The following is a 16,557-nucleotide window of genomic DNA, read 5'->3' on the forward strand; positions in this document are numbered from 1 at the left end:
GCTAAAATTACTTTTCCTGGCACAGACAGCAAAACAACAGCAGACCATTTCTAAAAATCACTCGCAGAGCTTTGACTAAAGAAATCAATTGCAGTGCTTTACCAACAAAATCTTTTCAAAGTCAGAATTTACAATAAATATAATTAAACTATAAGTAGATACAACAACAAGGAGCATCTGAATTCTTTTCCAGAAATTTTAAAAAAACAAAAAGCCCTTCGAAGCATATCTATGTAGGGAAAATGGAAAAAAAAATGTATTAAAAAAGTCCAAAACAGCTTCAAATACCCTGAGTTTTGGAATGAGATGCAGCTACAAGCAGAAATTATCGGAACCATACTATTTCAAGAAAAAATGTGCATAGTTCTAGAAAACAGGTATATCTCAGCACAGTTTAGGAACACAGAAAGCTGTTAAAATAATCCCCAAACACTGCTCACAACTGCCACACTGTCATCGCATCAAATCTTATTTACACAATTTACTGACTTTCCATTAGCATATGAAAGACATTTAAGTTTTTGTAATTGCAAATATTCTGATCAAAAATAGCTCTACTCCTGCTTACACAGGGGTGGTGGGGGAAACAAAATATGTCTCTTTCTGGATGTAGAAAAGAGTTACTTGCATTGAAAGTTCCACAGATTCTTACTTTATCATGCTGTGGGATTAACATTTAAATTATTACAGCTGTAAAGGGACACAAAACCAACAAACACTCTTTAGGATACAGCCCCAGCTCTACCTACCATCACCACGACTATAGTAGCATTACATAAAAGGTTAAGAAACCTCTTGACCATCTGCTTAAAATCAGATTTTTTGTTTTCTATCCAAATTTAAAAGCTATGTTTGAACATCTTTTAAGAATTGTTACTAATAATAGCACTTTTCTTTGTATTTTAACAGAAGTACTAACATAATTTCACAACTACTGTATATTAAAGAAAGCAGAGACTCAGTGAGAATGTCAGGGCACATCAGGCAGGTACAAATCAGCAGTCACACCTATTGGATAAATACAGGGCATTCTTTGCATTTAGCTACAGAAAACACAGCAGAGCAGCTTTACACTGGCAGTCCAGCAATAATTTTCTTCAACAGCTAAACACAGGAGAAGTCCCGTCCCCCCCCCGCTTCATTTCCCAAGCATGAGTTGGTTTTAAGTCTCCCATTAGCAGAGCCGCGCTCCGAAGGTCAAATGATAAACCTCATATACCGCTTTTATCGCGGCGCATCTGCTCAGAGAGCCGGGGATCAGGAGTCGGGGGGCGTTTTGCTTTTCTCACCAGGCTCTTCAGCGCTGGCACGGTCCTGTGCTAAGCTCCCCGGCACTTCTACCCGGCTGAAGTCTTTCACAAGCCCAGGAGTCTACTTGCACTACTAAGTAGCACTGGCAGTGTAAATAAACTGAAGGCACGCACTAAGTCGAACCTACCCCCGCTAAGTTACACCCACATCCTCACGCTCTGCGAGCGCACGGCCAGGTCCGAAGCGACCGGACGGGACGCACCCCTCGACACTCACCAGCCGCTCGCCGGAGCAGATGGGCAGGAAGGAGGCGGCAGCCCCCTCTCGATCCAGGTATCCCCCAGCTACGCTGCCGCTCCTCCACGGCCGGACCCGCTCGCCCCCGCGGGGTCTGCGGGCGGGCAGCGCGACTGGGGCAGCGCCGCTCGCAGCCGTCCCGGGCCGCCCCTCCCCGCAGCAGGTCCCGGCGCTGGCAGCGCCCGCGGCTCCTCCCTGCGCCGCTCCTGCCGCCCTCGGTCCCAGCCCCCTCGGGGTCTGGGTTTGGCGGAGGCCGGTGCGGGGATCTGAGCCCAGCACTGCAGCTTCGCCTGCCGGCCCCCACCGCGGCGGGCTCCTCGTACATGCCTAAGGGGCATCACCTTGCCATTTGGAAGTGGAAAGGGCTGAGGGAGAAGGCGGGAGACTGAAAACAGCGCCGAGGGTCATTTGGAGTGCTTTTCAAAGTCATTCCAGCACTCACTACCTCCTGGCAATGGCTTGTCCCCCAGCCCCAAGCTCTTACTTCTTCCTTTGGTTGTCAGGCATTTCTTACAAAGCATTGCTGTGCGGCTACAAATCTCTAACAGGTCTCCAACAATAAAGAACCACAACAGGATAAAGGGGTTTTTACCGCACCAGATGTCATGGTATTTGTACCTAAAAATGCATCTTCCACGCCTGAGCACTCGAGGACCTGGTAGCTCAAAAGTAATCATCTCCACATACTTCTCAGATACATTTTTTGTAAGACTTAATAAATACGAACAATTATTACTGACAATGCAAAAAGCTCAAAACTCCGTGGTCACAACTCAAAAAGCTGACAGGCTTTTAGAAATGCTCTCCTTCCCCTCTGCTGAAAGGAGCTCTGATTCCAGGATCAAGTTGGAGTGGTTGGAGCAAAAGGAATTTCTCATCTATAAGCATCTTTGCTCTTTGTAAAGCAAACAAATCTAACGAAAGGGAAGGTGAGGCTCAGTTTCCCTTAGCGAGACCTTAGAATTATGCAACCCAAATCTAGTCCACATTTTTACAGATGGCAGCTCTTCCTGCTCATTGGATCTGGTCTTTAGCAGGTGGTGAGAAACTGTGCTGGTTCCCAGTTTTTAGGGGAAACTTTTTTTCTTAAACCAGTCTTCCTTGACTTTCTCTTTGAGCTTCAACTGGAAAATTTCAGTGGCATCAGCCACTTTGTCTCCATCTCCCCCACACCCTCCATCCTAAAAAATCATTTTTCTAACATTAATGGATTCTTTAACAGAAAATTTTCTTTTCTTCTAAGGTCGAGCCATTCAGTGCCAACATTCCAAGACAGTTCTTATATAAGAAACTCAAATACATTTATTGAGCAAAACAGCACCACGACAAAGCAGGTGACTTTCAACCATAATTCAAAATGAACGTCGAACTACAGTACAGTGTACACTTTCTGAACATGTGAAATGCATAACATATCCTGGAAGCATCAGGAGAATAATCTCAAAGTTACTTTTCCAAAGTCACACAATTCCACGTATTTTTGACAAACATATCTACTAATAAAAGTATTTCTTAAGTGTGTAAATATTACTGTGCATCTGTGCATACAGTTCACTGCAGATACTGTATCCCTTGTATTTGTTAACCACCTCAAAGAAGTGACAAGAGGCACATATTTGCTCACTGCTCTTGTATCTAGGAGGAAGAGTACCATAAAAATCTAAAGGATTTTAGTCTATTAAAACTCTTTGACTATATGCACTGCAGAAAATAATGTGTTTCTATTATATAAATTTACTGCAGATACTTTGTTCCCAAGAACAACAGTAAAACAAACATATAATGTATGTTCATAGGTTATGCTTAATAAAATGATTCCTGTCCAACTGGGATTAAAGGAGTGTATCATATATTTGAATGACAGACTTGTCGTCTATTATTGCCTCTATGCACGAAGCTGAAAACCACTCAGCACCAAGTGCTAAGAAACCTTTCCCCCACGGTAAACTAGCCCTGCAGAGATGCAGTTGAGCAGTGTCCCATCAGCACATTCCTTGTTTGGACACTTCCATCATACATCCTTTAACATCCCCTTCTGCATCATATTTAACTTCTAAAGTTGCTACTATTCCCACCGCTCATGCCCAGCACTATCAGACAAATGCTGACTTCTTTATTTGGAAGTGATTAGGAAATACAATTGAGCTCTGCAGCATATGGAGTGCAGGTATAGGAAAACTGGAGGAAGGTGGGAAAGGATGGAAGAATTTTGACCGATTCAAGGTAGACCAGGGATGTCAAATTTGATCGTGGAAGCCTGCAGAAGAGAAATAACACTCACTCTGCTCTATTCACTGCCTGGAAAGGCATCTACACAGAGAATCTGCAGGACATCTGCATTACTAAATCAGCCCTGGTTTAAGTCAATATGATGCTCAATACATCAGGAAGTTCCACCTCTCTATAGATCTACCAATACATTTTACAAGTGACAGAATTTCTATCATAAATAAAAGAAACTCAAAGTTTCGCTATACAGTAAAGAGAAAATAAGCAGAATAAAATTTGACTATTATGTCATCTTTAAAACTATTAGTTTTTAGATTTTGTGGATCACTTCAAAATTTGTGATTTTAACTTCAAGCCCTTGAAGACAGACACACTGCTCTGGGTAAACAAAAGTGCTTTTCATGTTCTGATCAGAGAAAAATTCTTTAAACTTAGTTATCATTAGAGATGGTTAGTCCATTTTTCTATCATGGTGTTTTGGGTTTTTTTAACTGAGACTTCAAAATAACATTTTTCATGGCATGCTTAACAAATAAAATCAAGCAGTAGTAAAAGTACCAATAGAGTTCCCAGAACTCTAGATATACAATACTTAGGAAAATAGTAAATAGTGCTATGATGATAACCATGTTGAATATTCAAATGAACTACAGCCTGTATAATATATAAGAAGATGAGCCTAAAAAACCCTGAAACTTGTATTTACAGAGCAGGGCTGACACACTGTCTTGTAATGCATCAAGTTTAACTGCTCTCTCTCTTCAAACAAGACCCAAAGAGCTGCAATGCTTGGCCATGACCCTTTCGTAGCCTCTCCTAAACTGAAGACAACAGGCAATGCCATGGAGTGCCAGCCACTTCTCCCACCTTTGGCTGCCCATGGTCAAGAGCCATGCCCTGTATCTTCTCTTAGCTGGATGCCCTCACCTGCTCCTCTGAGCTTAATACAACATTAACCACAGATTATTCCTGTCACAGTGTCACTCTTAAAGACTGGTTAAAGATTTTAAACATTAAGCGAGAGACTCAGAAGAAGCTGAAAAACTTTGCCAGTGCTGGATGCTAATAAGAGAGCTGGCAGAAGTTTTGGGTGTTCTGGGGACAAATTAATGCTGAAGGACTAAGCGAATGCTCAGGGGAAAAGCCCAGAGGCTTCTGAAATCCTTGAAGGCCACACAGAGGGGACCAGAGGTGCTGTAGAAATTCTGATGAATTGCTAATGAACTGGGGAGAGTAAAGGAACATGGAATAAAAGAGCCAATTAGAGGTTAAAATGACAAAATGAGTTCTGCACGTGGCACATGTACTCTGCACGTATTTTATTATAGCTACACTGAATTTTTATTACAATTCCTATCCACCTACAGAATTTCCTGGCTGGTGTTTTTTTTTTTTTTTTGGATGCAATATTCTCTGTTGCCTCTTACATGCTACAGAGCCCAGGACTTGCAGCAGGCAATTTACCAAATGCCATTTAAAATAAACAGTGTAGCAGAAGAAATATGGTAGGGACCAACCATTCACTTACTACTTTTCATACTAAAGTATATTTTTGTGCAGCACTTGAGGTATTACTAAGATATCAGCATCTATTTTCATTATTTAGAGGCACAGAGGGCATATGCTGGGATCTTCTAGATTCCAGCAGCACATGGGATGTGCTAGCACAATACTGAGAAAGTGATTTAGGCTGAGTCAGCTAGATCCATCAGAGATTATTAGGTCTAGACTGCCACAGATTGTTACACCTGACAATTTTGAAGAGGTATCCAAAAGTACCTAAACGGGGCTCCCAAGCGCTCTTTGATCCAGAAATATGAGGCAAAGACACAAACTGGCTTATCTGAGACTGCAGCGACACAGATATAAGTTGTCTTCTAGACATAGGAGATGTTTTCTCCTAGCCTGAAAAGAGAATGGCTGTGGTTTGTAAGGAAATGGAGTTGGAAACTTTCAAAACTGGTGTCAGGGAGCCTCTGAGCATTGGAGTTAATTCAGTTTAAGTTACCCATCCAGTGATGAAAAAGAATATTGTAAAATATAAAACCAAAAGCACCCAGCAGTGAAAAACTGGTACTTAGATCTCTGGGTTTATTTATCTGAGATACAGGATGAAGAAAAGGAAGTTAATGAAATACAAGATATCAAATATAAAAGCTCACATCCTCTTACACTGGTATTCTTCTACACACTCTTTTTTGTTCCCCTTGAAATGGAGAAGACAGACCTTCTTATAAACATAGGTTGTAATATAAGCAAAAATGATTCAGTATCATCACATGCCTAAGGCAGAAGCCTCAAGTCCTCCATTTTCAGACTCCACAAGGATGAAATACTACTGTCTGATCAATAGATGACGTGAAGTGAACTGACTGTCCTTCTCCTGCTTCCACGCACCCAGACTTCATCACAAAATCTTTCATAATTGATAACCTTGAGAGAGGTTGAGAATTAAGTGAGTTTACAGGTTGAAAAATCTTTAAGCCTTGCAAAGCAGTTTTTTCTCCAGCACTAGTGACAGGGCAAATGTTAAGACATGCTCACTGATCATGCTCTATCCAGGTGGGGTTTTTCATTGTTGTTGTTTTCGTTGTTTAGTTTCTTTGGCGTTTTTGGTTATTTGAGGGTAGTTTTTTTGTTTGCTTGGGGTTTTTTTCTTTTTTTGGGGGTGGGTGGTTTTGGTTTTTTTTGGTCGTAGGGTTGGGTTGTTTTGATTTTTTTTAAGATAAGCAAATGACTTCTGGATTGGATTTGGAAAATTTAAACTCTACACATGACATTAAATAAAACAGATATGAACACATTCTTTTAATATTCTGGAAACTAGACATTTCAAGTCACATCACCTTAAATAACACTAGAAGTTGAAGCACAGAAATAAATTTCTGGGGGCAAAAGAGGATCTTTCATTGTCCATGAGGTGCCTAGAACAATGTGCTCTCAGTCCCTAGTGTAATTAAAGAGTCAGTTCAGTATGAATCTGCAAACAAATACAGCCTGATTCTAAACTATTTCCTTTATTGATTTCTTTAAAAAGCTCTCAAAGTATGATAAGGACATTTTACATCCTTCCCCTCCCCTCCCCCAACGTCAACAAGACACTAGCAGTATTTCTCTAATTTTTTTCCATTGAGATCCTGAGATTTTAGATCATGTGAAAGTTGAGTTTTATGACATATAAGACTGTCTTGTTTTATCTACTTACAGAGCATAAATACATAATGATTTTTTTTAGTGGAGATCTAAGACATAAACCTATTATCTTCCATGTTTCCAAACCACATGTACTCTGAACTGAAATGCATATCTGAGGCTCCAGAGTAACTCAAGTTCCACATCTCACAAAAGTCTTGAAAAGCTATTAAGTTTTAAAATTCCCCACATTGGATGAAATTATTTACATTACTAAAATAAAAAGCAAAGTTGTGTATTATTCATGAAAAACAGAAGTTAATATCAGATTTATTAATCTGCAAAAATGCTTTAATAAGGAAAGTTTATAAGACAGTTTTATTAGCATCTTAAATAGTTTTCAAATACTAATATGAAGAGAACTTGTTAAAAATACAAATAAATCTGGAAGCAGAACTGAGTATCTATACTTCTGATTTATCTACAGCTTACAATGTTTTGAAGGAATTTTTAATAGCTTGTCTTCAGCTGTAAAAGTTTCATTCTCTAAGCAGAGTGCTCCAATAATAAGTTACATTAAAATGCAGCTGCACAAACATGTTTACACACAGTTACATTTTCTCATTCACATTCCTTTCTCACAGGTGTACCTTTTCCACTATGAAGTAACTAAACTTGAGTGTATCTTATGTAAGTGCACACATGTATAATGTCACTTGTAAAATAGTCCAGATTGACCAGAGGGAAAAATCACCAGAATGCTTTATCTGAATATAAAATAAACAAGTGACATAAAAAGCAGTAATTCTACCACTTCTACTACACCAGTACTTAAATTACAACCACCAGCCTGATGTTAGTGAAAGCAACTACTGCAGTACAATTTTTTTCCACTACAGGAGAAATGTGCCTTACTAATGTTGTTATAGTTACCACATTAACTTGTCTATAATCAAAGAAATAGCAAAGAGCTGCCTTTCTCCCATAATTTGGAGAAATTCTTATAGTCCAGATAGCACAAATACCACTATTTCTATTTGAGTTAGGGAAGCAAAGGTAGGAAAAGTCACTTTCATCAAATTCATATTCTTAGCTCAGGAAACAGTCTTGCAATGTAAGGGATTCTTTTAGAACACTAAGATATCAATTATTTTTAAGGCAGGGCCCATTGTTTTGAACTAAATTTAGGGGAACTAAAAGTATAACATCAATACTCATTACAATTGCATAAGTATTGCCAGATAATGCTTATGCAATTAAAAAAAAAAGCAATGTGGAAAATAAACTTTTATATTGTAGTATCAGAAAATTATTCATTTTGTTGTTCATTTCATTGACTTACACAGCTACACAGAAGGTTCTTGCTGTTCATTTAAGAGCAAATTAGGTGACAACTCTAGTTCTGAAACAATCCTTCCACCTATTGCAAGTTCAACATTCAACCCACCATGCTGTTCCCTTGGCTTAGTAAAACAGAAGTGGGAACCCCTACCAGCTTCTTAGTTACTTTTTCTTCTGAAAGATTTTCAAAATTAACTGCCTAAACCTTCAAACAATGCATGAAAGAGCTCCCTCTCCTTTTGTACATAACCAACATCATACCTTCACCTTTCCTCATTAGGAAAGTGAAATCACCACCAAAGCTAATCTCTTTTTCTTCAGGGGAAAAAAAAAAAAAAAAAATCTCTAAGTGTTTAGAGTAAACAAGCATTGCTAGAGCCCACAGAGGACCTTTTATTTGATGTGAGCTTTTCTGACACACTAACGAAAGCCTGACAGACAAGGCAAGAGAAAATGTTATTTGAGCACAGACTCAATGTTTGCTCACCAGGCTGCTTGCCTGCCATAGGCTTACTCAAACACAGCCTCTGCAATGTGAAGAAAGTCTTCTCTGGCTGTCTCTTAGCAAACAGATGTGAGCCTGGGAATTCCTCATACATTCAGATAAATCAAGAACCAGACCTTTCAGAGCACCAACCTCTGCAGCTTTAGGAGGAGATGTCAGATTTCTCAGTGACCCTCTGATTTCATGGTTTAGACTAAAATACTGCCTATCATATGCAGGGCACAATTTCCAAAGCTGTTCACTAAGTTTGATCCATGGCTGCTTCACCTACTACTCTAAGGCAAAAACCTTGAGACAAGTCTAAACTATGAAAAACCTACGTAACATTCCCCTACTTCTTTCTAATGTCATCTCTCTTTCTTTTGTACTATGCCTGGGGGTAGTGAGGCGTGTTTTCTCAAGAAACTACTTTGGCATTTTCTGCAGTGCGCAGGTTCCCTGGAGCCACACAGTTCTTGAGTGCACAGTACAAAACTTGCATTGTCAGTACAAAATTGCAATTGCGTACCTTCCTGATCAATTCTCAAATCAAAAAACCCTATGGAAAAGCACAGAGTACACAAAAATTGCATTACTTCAGATTTTTATGCTGAAGAAGTCCACTATTGACCAAATGTCTAAGATGATGTACCTGAATGCTTTTCAAACCTAATGGTACCTCTTGAGATTTACAGTCAATAAATACAGTTGGACAACTACTTAAAGACAGAATTCAGGAACAGATTTCAATTAGATTACTTCTACTACAGTCTGATGTATACAGAAATTTAGTTGGACAATACTGTTTTTTCCAATTGCTACAGGTTAAACATGCTCAGTTTTTACCAGAGTCATTGGAATAGGATTTGGTTCTCTACTGGTTACAGGAACTCTAACATCAGATTATAACAATTATGGAATCTAAAGAGGATCAGGTGTTAAAATGTATTTAGGAGTACAGTTTCTTTCCATACCCAGGCTTTGAGGATTAGGACTCTGAAGCAGCAGGACTGACAGCAGTCTGCAGAGGAAACAAGGGTATAGGAACTAAGAGAACACCAGTCACTTTTGGTCATTAGAGACTAAAACTGGAGATTTTTTTTTGTTTTTTATATCCTGGCAAAGAAGAGTGACTGGGTATATGCTTGCAGTACCACAGCTGTACAAAGTCAACACCAGCAAACCACCTCCATATCGGACATGGAGACAAGGGAACAGCAGCTGTCCAAGACTGCTGGCAGCCCTGGGGCAGCAGCAGCTGCACGGCTGGTCCATGGCTGGGAGAAAAACTTGGCCCCCTTGTAGCTCCCCCTCTTTCAGCTCCCTTAATTGGGCCAGTACCTGTTCCAGGGCACAGGCACTGCTGATTTTATTAAAGCTAAGAAATCAGTTTACTACCAAGCCACTGAACCTTTACAATGAGTGTTCAGATATTAAAACCTGAATATTCTTTTTATAATTTTAAATCTTACTTTACAGAACAGCCTTGTTTAGTCTGTAGTGTTTAACAGTCACCAGCCAGATACCATTTTAGTACGAGCAATGCATGCATAAGATACTGACCTTCCCAGCAAGAACTCCCAGCTCAATCAGCTATTGATTAAAGAGCAGCCACAAAAAGATTGCTCCATTTGTTAGATGATATTAATCTTTACATATGCCCTTTCAAAAACAGCAGATGCATAAATTTATCCACAAAAGAAAGTCCTTCCCAAAGAGTTTGCTTTAGAGACAAAGAAAAAAATTAATCTAGCCTTCAGGGAAGCATCCCAAATAATTTTAGATGACTTGTTCTTCATTCTTGCATAACATATCCACAACATTTTTTTTCCTCATGGTGAACAAAAAAGTACCACATGGATCTGCTCATACTACTCAAAGGCAAAGGCACACAGAGTTATTCCTAGGCATTAGAAGAAACTATAATATCCACCAGTGTTCTTTCTGCCTTTCCAGTACAACTGAGTGTGAGATGCCAGGCAGGACCAACAGTATTTGTGCAGGGCAAGTGGAAACAGGTGACCCTGAGCTCCTTGGTTACTGGCATATTATAAACCAGGGCTAAGAGCAAGCTGCATGTTTCAAGGGGAAGAGGGCTGGGAGGAAGAGAGAAAAAGGAACCTGGAATGCTTGGCCTGAGGTCAGAGGACAAGGAATTTCAAAGCTAAGTGGTAATTTTAAGAGGCAAGTGACTATCACACGAACGTGTGCTCATCACGCTCACCCACCGACTTCCTCTTCAGGGATTAGTTTTAATCCCAATAAATTTTCTAAATTCAACTCACCACATACTTGCACAAGTTTGTTTGCTGGCATAAGGATGGTGAACATAACAGTCAGGGATAACTAGCTGGAGTGGGCAGATGCACTTTTTTCAGTGGCACTGCTGATTTAGGTCTGATATGCATATAATGTGTATACCACAGTACATTCTGTAAAAGCAATAAGCTCCATAGCTGATACTCAGGACTAAAGAGAAACTTTCAAAAATTGCTAAAGGAAAAGCATGCAGTACACAGAATATAACTAAAAGGTAGAGCTGTAAATTGCAGGGATAAGCACGGCACAATTTCTGGCTGTAGGTTTTCTTAAAAGTTATTGTTGAACTAGTTTCGAATTCTCACAAAATAACAAAGCAGAAACAAAGGCCTGTGTTGGAAATGCTTGCAAACTGAAATTCCAGTCCCCTACATACAGGAATTTCTTTCATTAGGACAAGATGGAAAAGAACTCAGTGATTAGCATTCTAATTCAATACTAACACATAGTGGGGTACAATTGGTAAAGCCACAGAAGACATTTTCCCAGGTTTCTTCTTGAATGACTGCACTTCTTTTGAAGAAAACAAGTCAACAGTTCAACGACATCATTATCTTCTATGACTTTTTTCACAAGGGCTACGTTTCTAAGCTACTTGCATGGTTACTGTAAACACTGAGCAGGAGCATCCACACTCTTCAGATTATCAGTCAGAGGATGACCGAGAACAGTCAGCCTTCCTGTGCACAGAATACGTCTAAAACACACCAGCCACCATGAGCTCCTTTCAGGGCTGCAGGTAAACCCATGAGTGACAGCAAATAAAGTTGTATTCCATTAAAATGGCATGGGTGAAACACATGTGTCTGCCTTCAGAGGGAGGTAAATTCAAGGAAAATTGAGCTGTGCATTACTGGGTTCTGCACGGTACTTCACAAAAGCCTCATGACTTCAAAAAAAAAAAAAAAAAAAGAACGGCCAGGTCCTGTTAAATTTACTGTGCTCACGCCTCCCTACATTTAAAGGTGGAAAGAAATACTTCCCTCAGGGAAGCGGGGCCCAGTTCATAATTTCTGGATTAAACCCATTACTATTAGCTGCAGAATGAAATTATTAGTGACAGGTTCACTGAATTACCTCTTTAAAGAGGTCACCGGAGCTTCCTAGAAACCTAAAACTGCCACTGTAAATTTAGTTAATAACAATTGAGCTTTTTAAACCATCTAAATTAGAGGCAAACACAATAAATAAAGAACCTGTTTTAATACCTAATTTAGTCATGCACAATACATTTTCATTGTTTTCACTTTGAAGTTATAAACTGAGGAATACACGAGTTCTGGCATGCACCACTACTACATCAACATTTTATATCCGCAGATGTGGATGAACAATTTCTATTGATTTTAAATATGCTCATTTCTCTTAAAACTATAAACACACATCATGAATAATTTTTCTGGCAATTACACAAACCGTAGCTTGATCAGCACATTTAAAATAAGATTAGACAGAGGTTTACAATAAGATTAAACAAAAGCTTTCATCATGCAAAATTCTGTTCTGAAATTAATCACTTTTGCAATATCTGAAAAAAAAAAAAAGGAAAAAAAAAGAAACTATATGTGCAAAAATCTTACCTTCATTCTGTGTTTATTACTGCCACTTTAAAATTTCACTCAAGGACCTTAGACAGAAATTGTTCAATCTACCACTTTATTGGCTGTGCTTAGTTCTGCTTAAGCTTCCAAGACAGTTAAAAAACTCTGTGTTGTTTCCTGTAAAATACACACATAGACCTTGAAGTGCAGTCTGTTTCCCCCTCCCAGGGAAGTGACCTCATAACTGGATTAAAAAGTCCTGTTTCTCTTACTTATGCTCTCCCTTGCTCTGGTCCTGTAAATTTTGCATTCCTAGTTGTATGAAGGATGCCCTTGATCCCAATCTAGTAAAGAGCTGAGTAGTTAAGAGTCCACTACTCAGTGAGAAAGCTCAGCCTGAAATCCTTCAGGTGGATTTTGGTGTTAAATCCAAGTCTTCCTTTTTGCAAAACTCTGATACAGCTGCCCGGCAACGATATCCAAGCTTTGTAAGGCCTTTGGAGACACTTTGTGTCCTACTGTCCCAATGGAACTTGGACACTGGGGCACTGGTAGAAGCAGCACTGGGCACAGCCTCTGCTCCCCAGCACACCAGTGTCCCTTGCTGTTGGGACCTCAAGGGGACTGGAGTGTTACGTTTGCTTAGATCAAGCTCTCCACTCCTCCCACGCACAAGGAGAGCCCTCTTCCCTGCTTGTCCCTTCTAAGTGCTGATCTGTTTTGTCACAGGTTACTTCAACAACTCCTAGAAGCCATTCTAGCCAAAACCATTTTGAAATCTCTATTTCTACACAGGATAAAATAAACAACTTGAATTCTGATGGCTTATAAGGAAAAATGGTGCTATAGGTGAATTATTGGGGAAGAAATGGAACACCCCATGTATGGTCATGGTAAATCTTACACTAAAATGAGGGTCACCTGTCACAACTGAGGCATGTTCACTAGTATTGAAGTGGAACCTAATAAAGTTCTCATAGTTGCACAAGCCTTAAACAGATTTAAAACCTGCTCTGTTATGATTTATTTTACCAGTTGAATGTTATTGTGCAAAGACCATAGAATCCCACTGACCCTGGTCACAAGTTCCCTGGAACTAATTCCATAGTTGCCAGAGATCCTGAATCTGAAGTAGACTGACACTAATTTGCAATTAAGAGACTAAACTACCACAGAGTGCAGGTTTCATGGTCTAAATTCAGTTGCTTTTGGAATTTCTTTTTTCTGCTTAATCTTTAAAGGTGTTTTGTTTTACTAATATACCTCATGCAATAACCAGACATACCCCTAACAGGCCAGGATACAAAAGGTTGGAAAAAGTGATTGATTAATCAGCTGTGAGATTCAGTATCCCCTTCCGCAGAGGGCACATCTGATTCTGAACAAGGCAGAGAAACATCATTTGTGCTGTACTAGTTTCTGTAACTTTGTGGCAGAGAGTAAGACCTCACTGTTCAATTACCTCCTGGCGCTGGGTGTCAAGGCTGAAAAAAATGACCACACTCTTCAGGTGTCTAGGTTGAACACATTACCTTATTGAAATAAGAATTCCTTTGAATTGTTCCACTTCACAGAATTTTCCGAGTACCCTCAGTAAGATTAAGCCACGAAGAGACAGTCACTTCAATATGGAAGTGCTTGTCACTGAATACCAAATATCCAAATAAGTTAGTAACCAAAATGCTGAGAAATTTATAAGGAAACTCAAGCACTGAAGTCTTGAAGTGGTCTGAACTACTCTGTCTCCAAATACTATTACACTGGATTTCATGGATCTAGCTCCTCTTGCAGAGCAGCTTCTGCTAGCCTTCAAGACACTAGGTGATCTGAAATTCAGCAAACTCTGTCAGGAGCTGCGCTAAATTATCTACCATCTGGAAACCGTAAAAATCAAAATTATATGAAGGGGAACAAAAATTAACATGATGGCAATGGTAAAGTTTGATGACTTTCCTACAGGACTAACTGGAAGCCTGCCTCTTCTGAAGACCCACAGAACTTAGAGCAAGCTGCGTGAGAGTTGAGAGCCCTAAGATATCAGATATGGCTACCCAGCAGGGTCTCCTACCTGTGGAGATCAAACTTTATTTTCTTCTACAATGAAATGCAGAATCTTTTTGTTTTAGTTTAATTGGATCAAAAAGGGGGAAAAAAATCAAATTTTAAAACACTGAAGTTCTTTGCAAAAGCACAGTCTCCTTATCTTCAGCCAACTCTACATGGTCTCATCCTGAAAAACATAGCACTGTTCAAAATAAAGTTAAAGGATTATTTGGAGGTGTCTTGTATAAACACAAGCCAAGTATCATCTTAAGTTATTATAGTGGTCTTTATACAGGCTCATAAGTCACACAGCAAATTTTGGCAAAAACAGACTTCAATCTTTAGACACGTTTAGGAATTTGAACATAGTGCCAAAAATCTCCCAAAGATAAGTGAAATGCACTGAGAAAACTGGTTTTAATATCCGAGGAGTTACTCATGCTGCACTGAATTTATCAAGATAAAGAATACATTTTTCTTGCTATTCAGAGGACAGATGAACCTTTCTGCTCAATACTGAACAGCTGTTGAAAACAACGGATGCTGAAAATTATCTCAGAGATTCTACAAAAAAATCTTTCATAGAGTAAAATACTTTGCAACCCAAACACCAGAGTTCCCATCATGAAATCAGTTTCTATGCCATGGTTCTAATTTCAATCTACTTCATATATTCACTCAATCTATAGCCTCTGAGCTTTACACTCAAGAAATTCTCATGGCAGCAGCAGTCTTCCACAAAAAGTTTTCTTCACTTCACAGTGCTAGTATTTGCTCAGTGAAATATTAGTTCCTCCAGAAAGGAACTGAACAACAACATACTCTGGTCCAACAGAAAAAGCAACGAAGTCTAAACAGAACCAAAAAGGCCACCTTTTCAAAACTGGGTAGTTTATTCTAAATAAAACAGTTCTGCTTTTGCGTTAATCTAAAAACAAAAACTGTAAACTTTCATCAATTAACCAAAAAGCTTTTCTTCTTTTTCATCCATGGTTTAAGCCAAATGTGTCTCAACACTGGACCCCAAACTTTATTTTCCTTCTACTTCTGCTATTGTTATGCCAGCACTTCTAAATATTTACCCTTCCCAGATTCCTAAAATGGGAGTAGCCGGGGCTCTTTTGTAGTGCAGATGATTTGCACAGACCCCAAGCAGTGGAGAAATTCTCACGCTTTCATGGGAGGGAACTGGATTTAGGGGACACTTTGCTCCTGACAGGGTAAAGTAATCTTTAATAAATTTAAATTGAAGGGTCTTTTTAACACAGAAGGATTACATATACCTTCCTCATGCACAATGATAAACACTAAAGGTATTAATAAACATTCCTTAGAGAACTGCAGATTTACATTTTTCATAAAGCAGAGGTGCGATTAAACTGCATCCAAAGTTGGGAACATTTAGCACTAAGCTGCAGAAAAGTTATTTTACTGTACACACAACTTTCATTTATCTCCTGAAAAATTAAACTGTCATTATAGATGAGGATTCCAGAAAAGTTTAATAAAATATTCTAAGGCAACACAAACAAAATGCAAGCATAAACAACATGATACCTTGGAGTGTTGATGTTTTGATTTTTTAATTTTTGTAGATCTTAGAAGTAGTTATGTAGTAAAAGTAGATTTTAGAGTAGCAGCAATATTATCCCTTTATCCTTAACATACCAGCTCAAACCCTTGTTACTCATTCCCATATCAATTCCCTAAATTCTTTAGCATATTTAGTCTCTTTTTTCAAGGCAGAACATCCTAACCCTGAGCAAGAAGATATAGACATAGACCCAACAACCTTCAGGCCTAGAGTTCTGGAAGGCCTCCAAGGACACTACGTGCTCTGAGGAAGATGAAGATGAAGAAGAGGGGGTCCCAAAACACCCCCAGACCCAATTTCCAAGAGGCGTGGCGGGGGCAGAACCT

The 16,557-nt window shown here is 39.3% G+C and overlaps 1 protein-coding gene across 2 annotated transcripts in view; it reads right to left on the reverse strand.

The window, feature by feature from the left end:
- DISP1 (dispatched RND transporter family member 1) overlaps positions 1–16,557 on the reverse strand; it is an 89,443-nt gene that overhangs the window by 39,234 nt on the left and 33,652 nt on the right. Inside the window, exon 1 of one of the 2 annotated variants that reach the window (XM_027901482.1) lies at positions 1,528–1,637. The exons of the other annotated variant lie outside the window; for it this stretch is intronic. The gene's annotated coding sequence lies outside the window, so the exon portion shown is untranslated. Of the gene's footprint in view, positions 1–1,527; positions 1,638–16,557 lie in introns of those variants that run through there. 2 annotated transcript variants of the gene reach the window in all.

This window comes from Empidonax traillii, unplaced genomic scaffold (genome assembly GCF_003031625.1).
Source record: "Empidonax traillii isolate 1590-97213 ecotype Southwest subspecies unplaced genomic scaffold, ASM303162v1 scaffold787:size292032, whole genome shotgun sequence".
Lineage (NCBI taxonomy): Eukaryota > Metazoa > Chordata > Aves > Passeriformes > Tyrannidae > Empidonax > Empidonax traillii.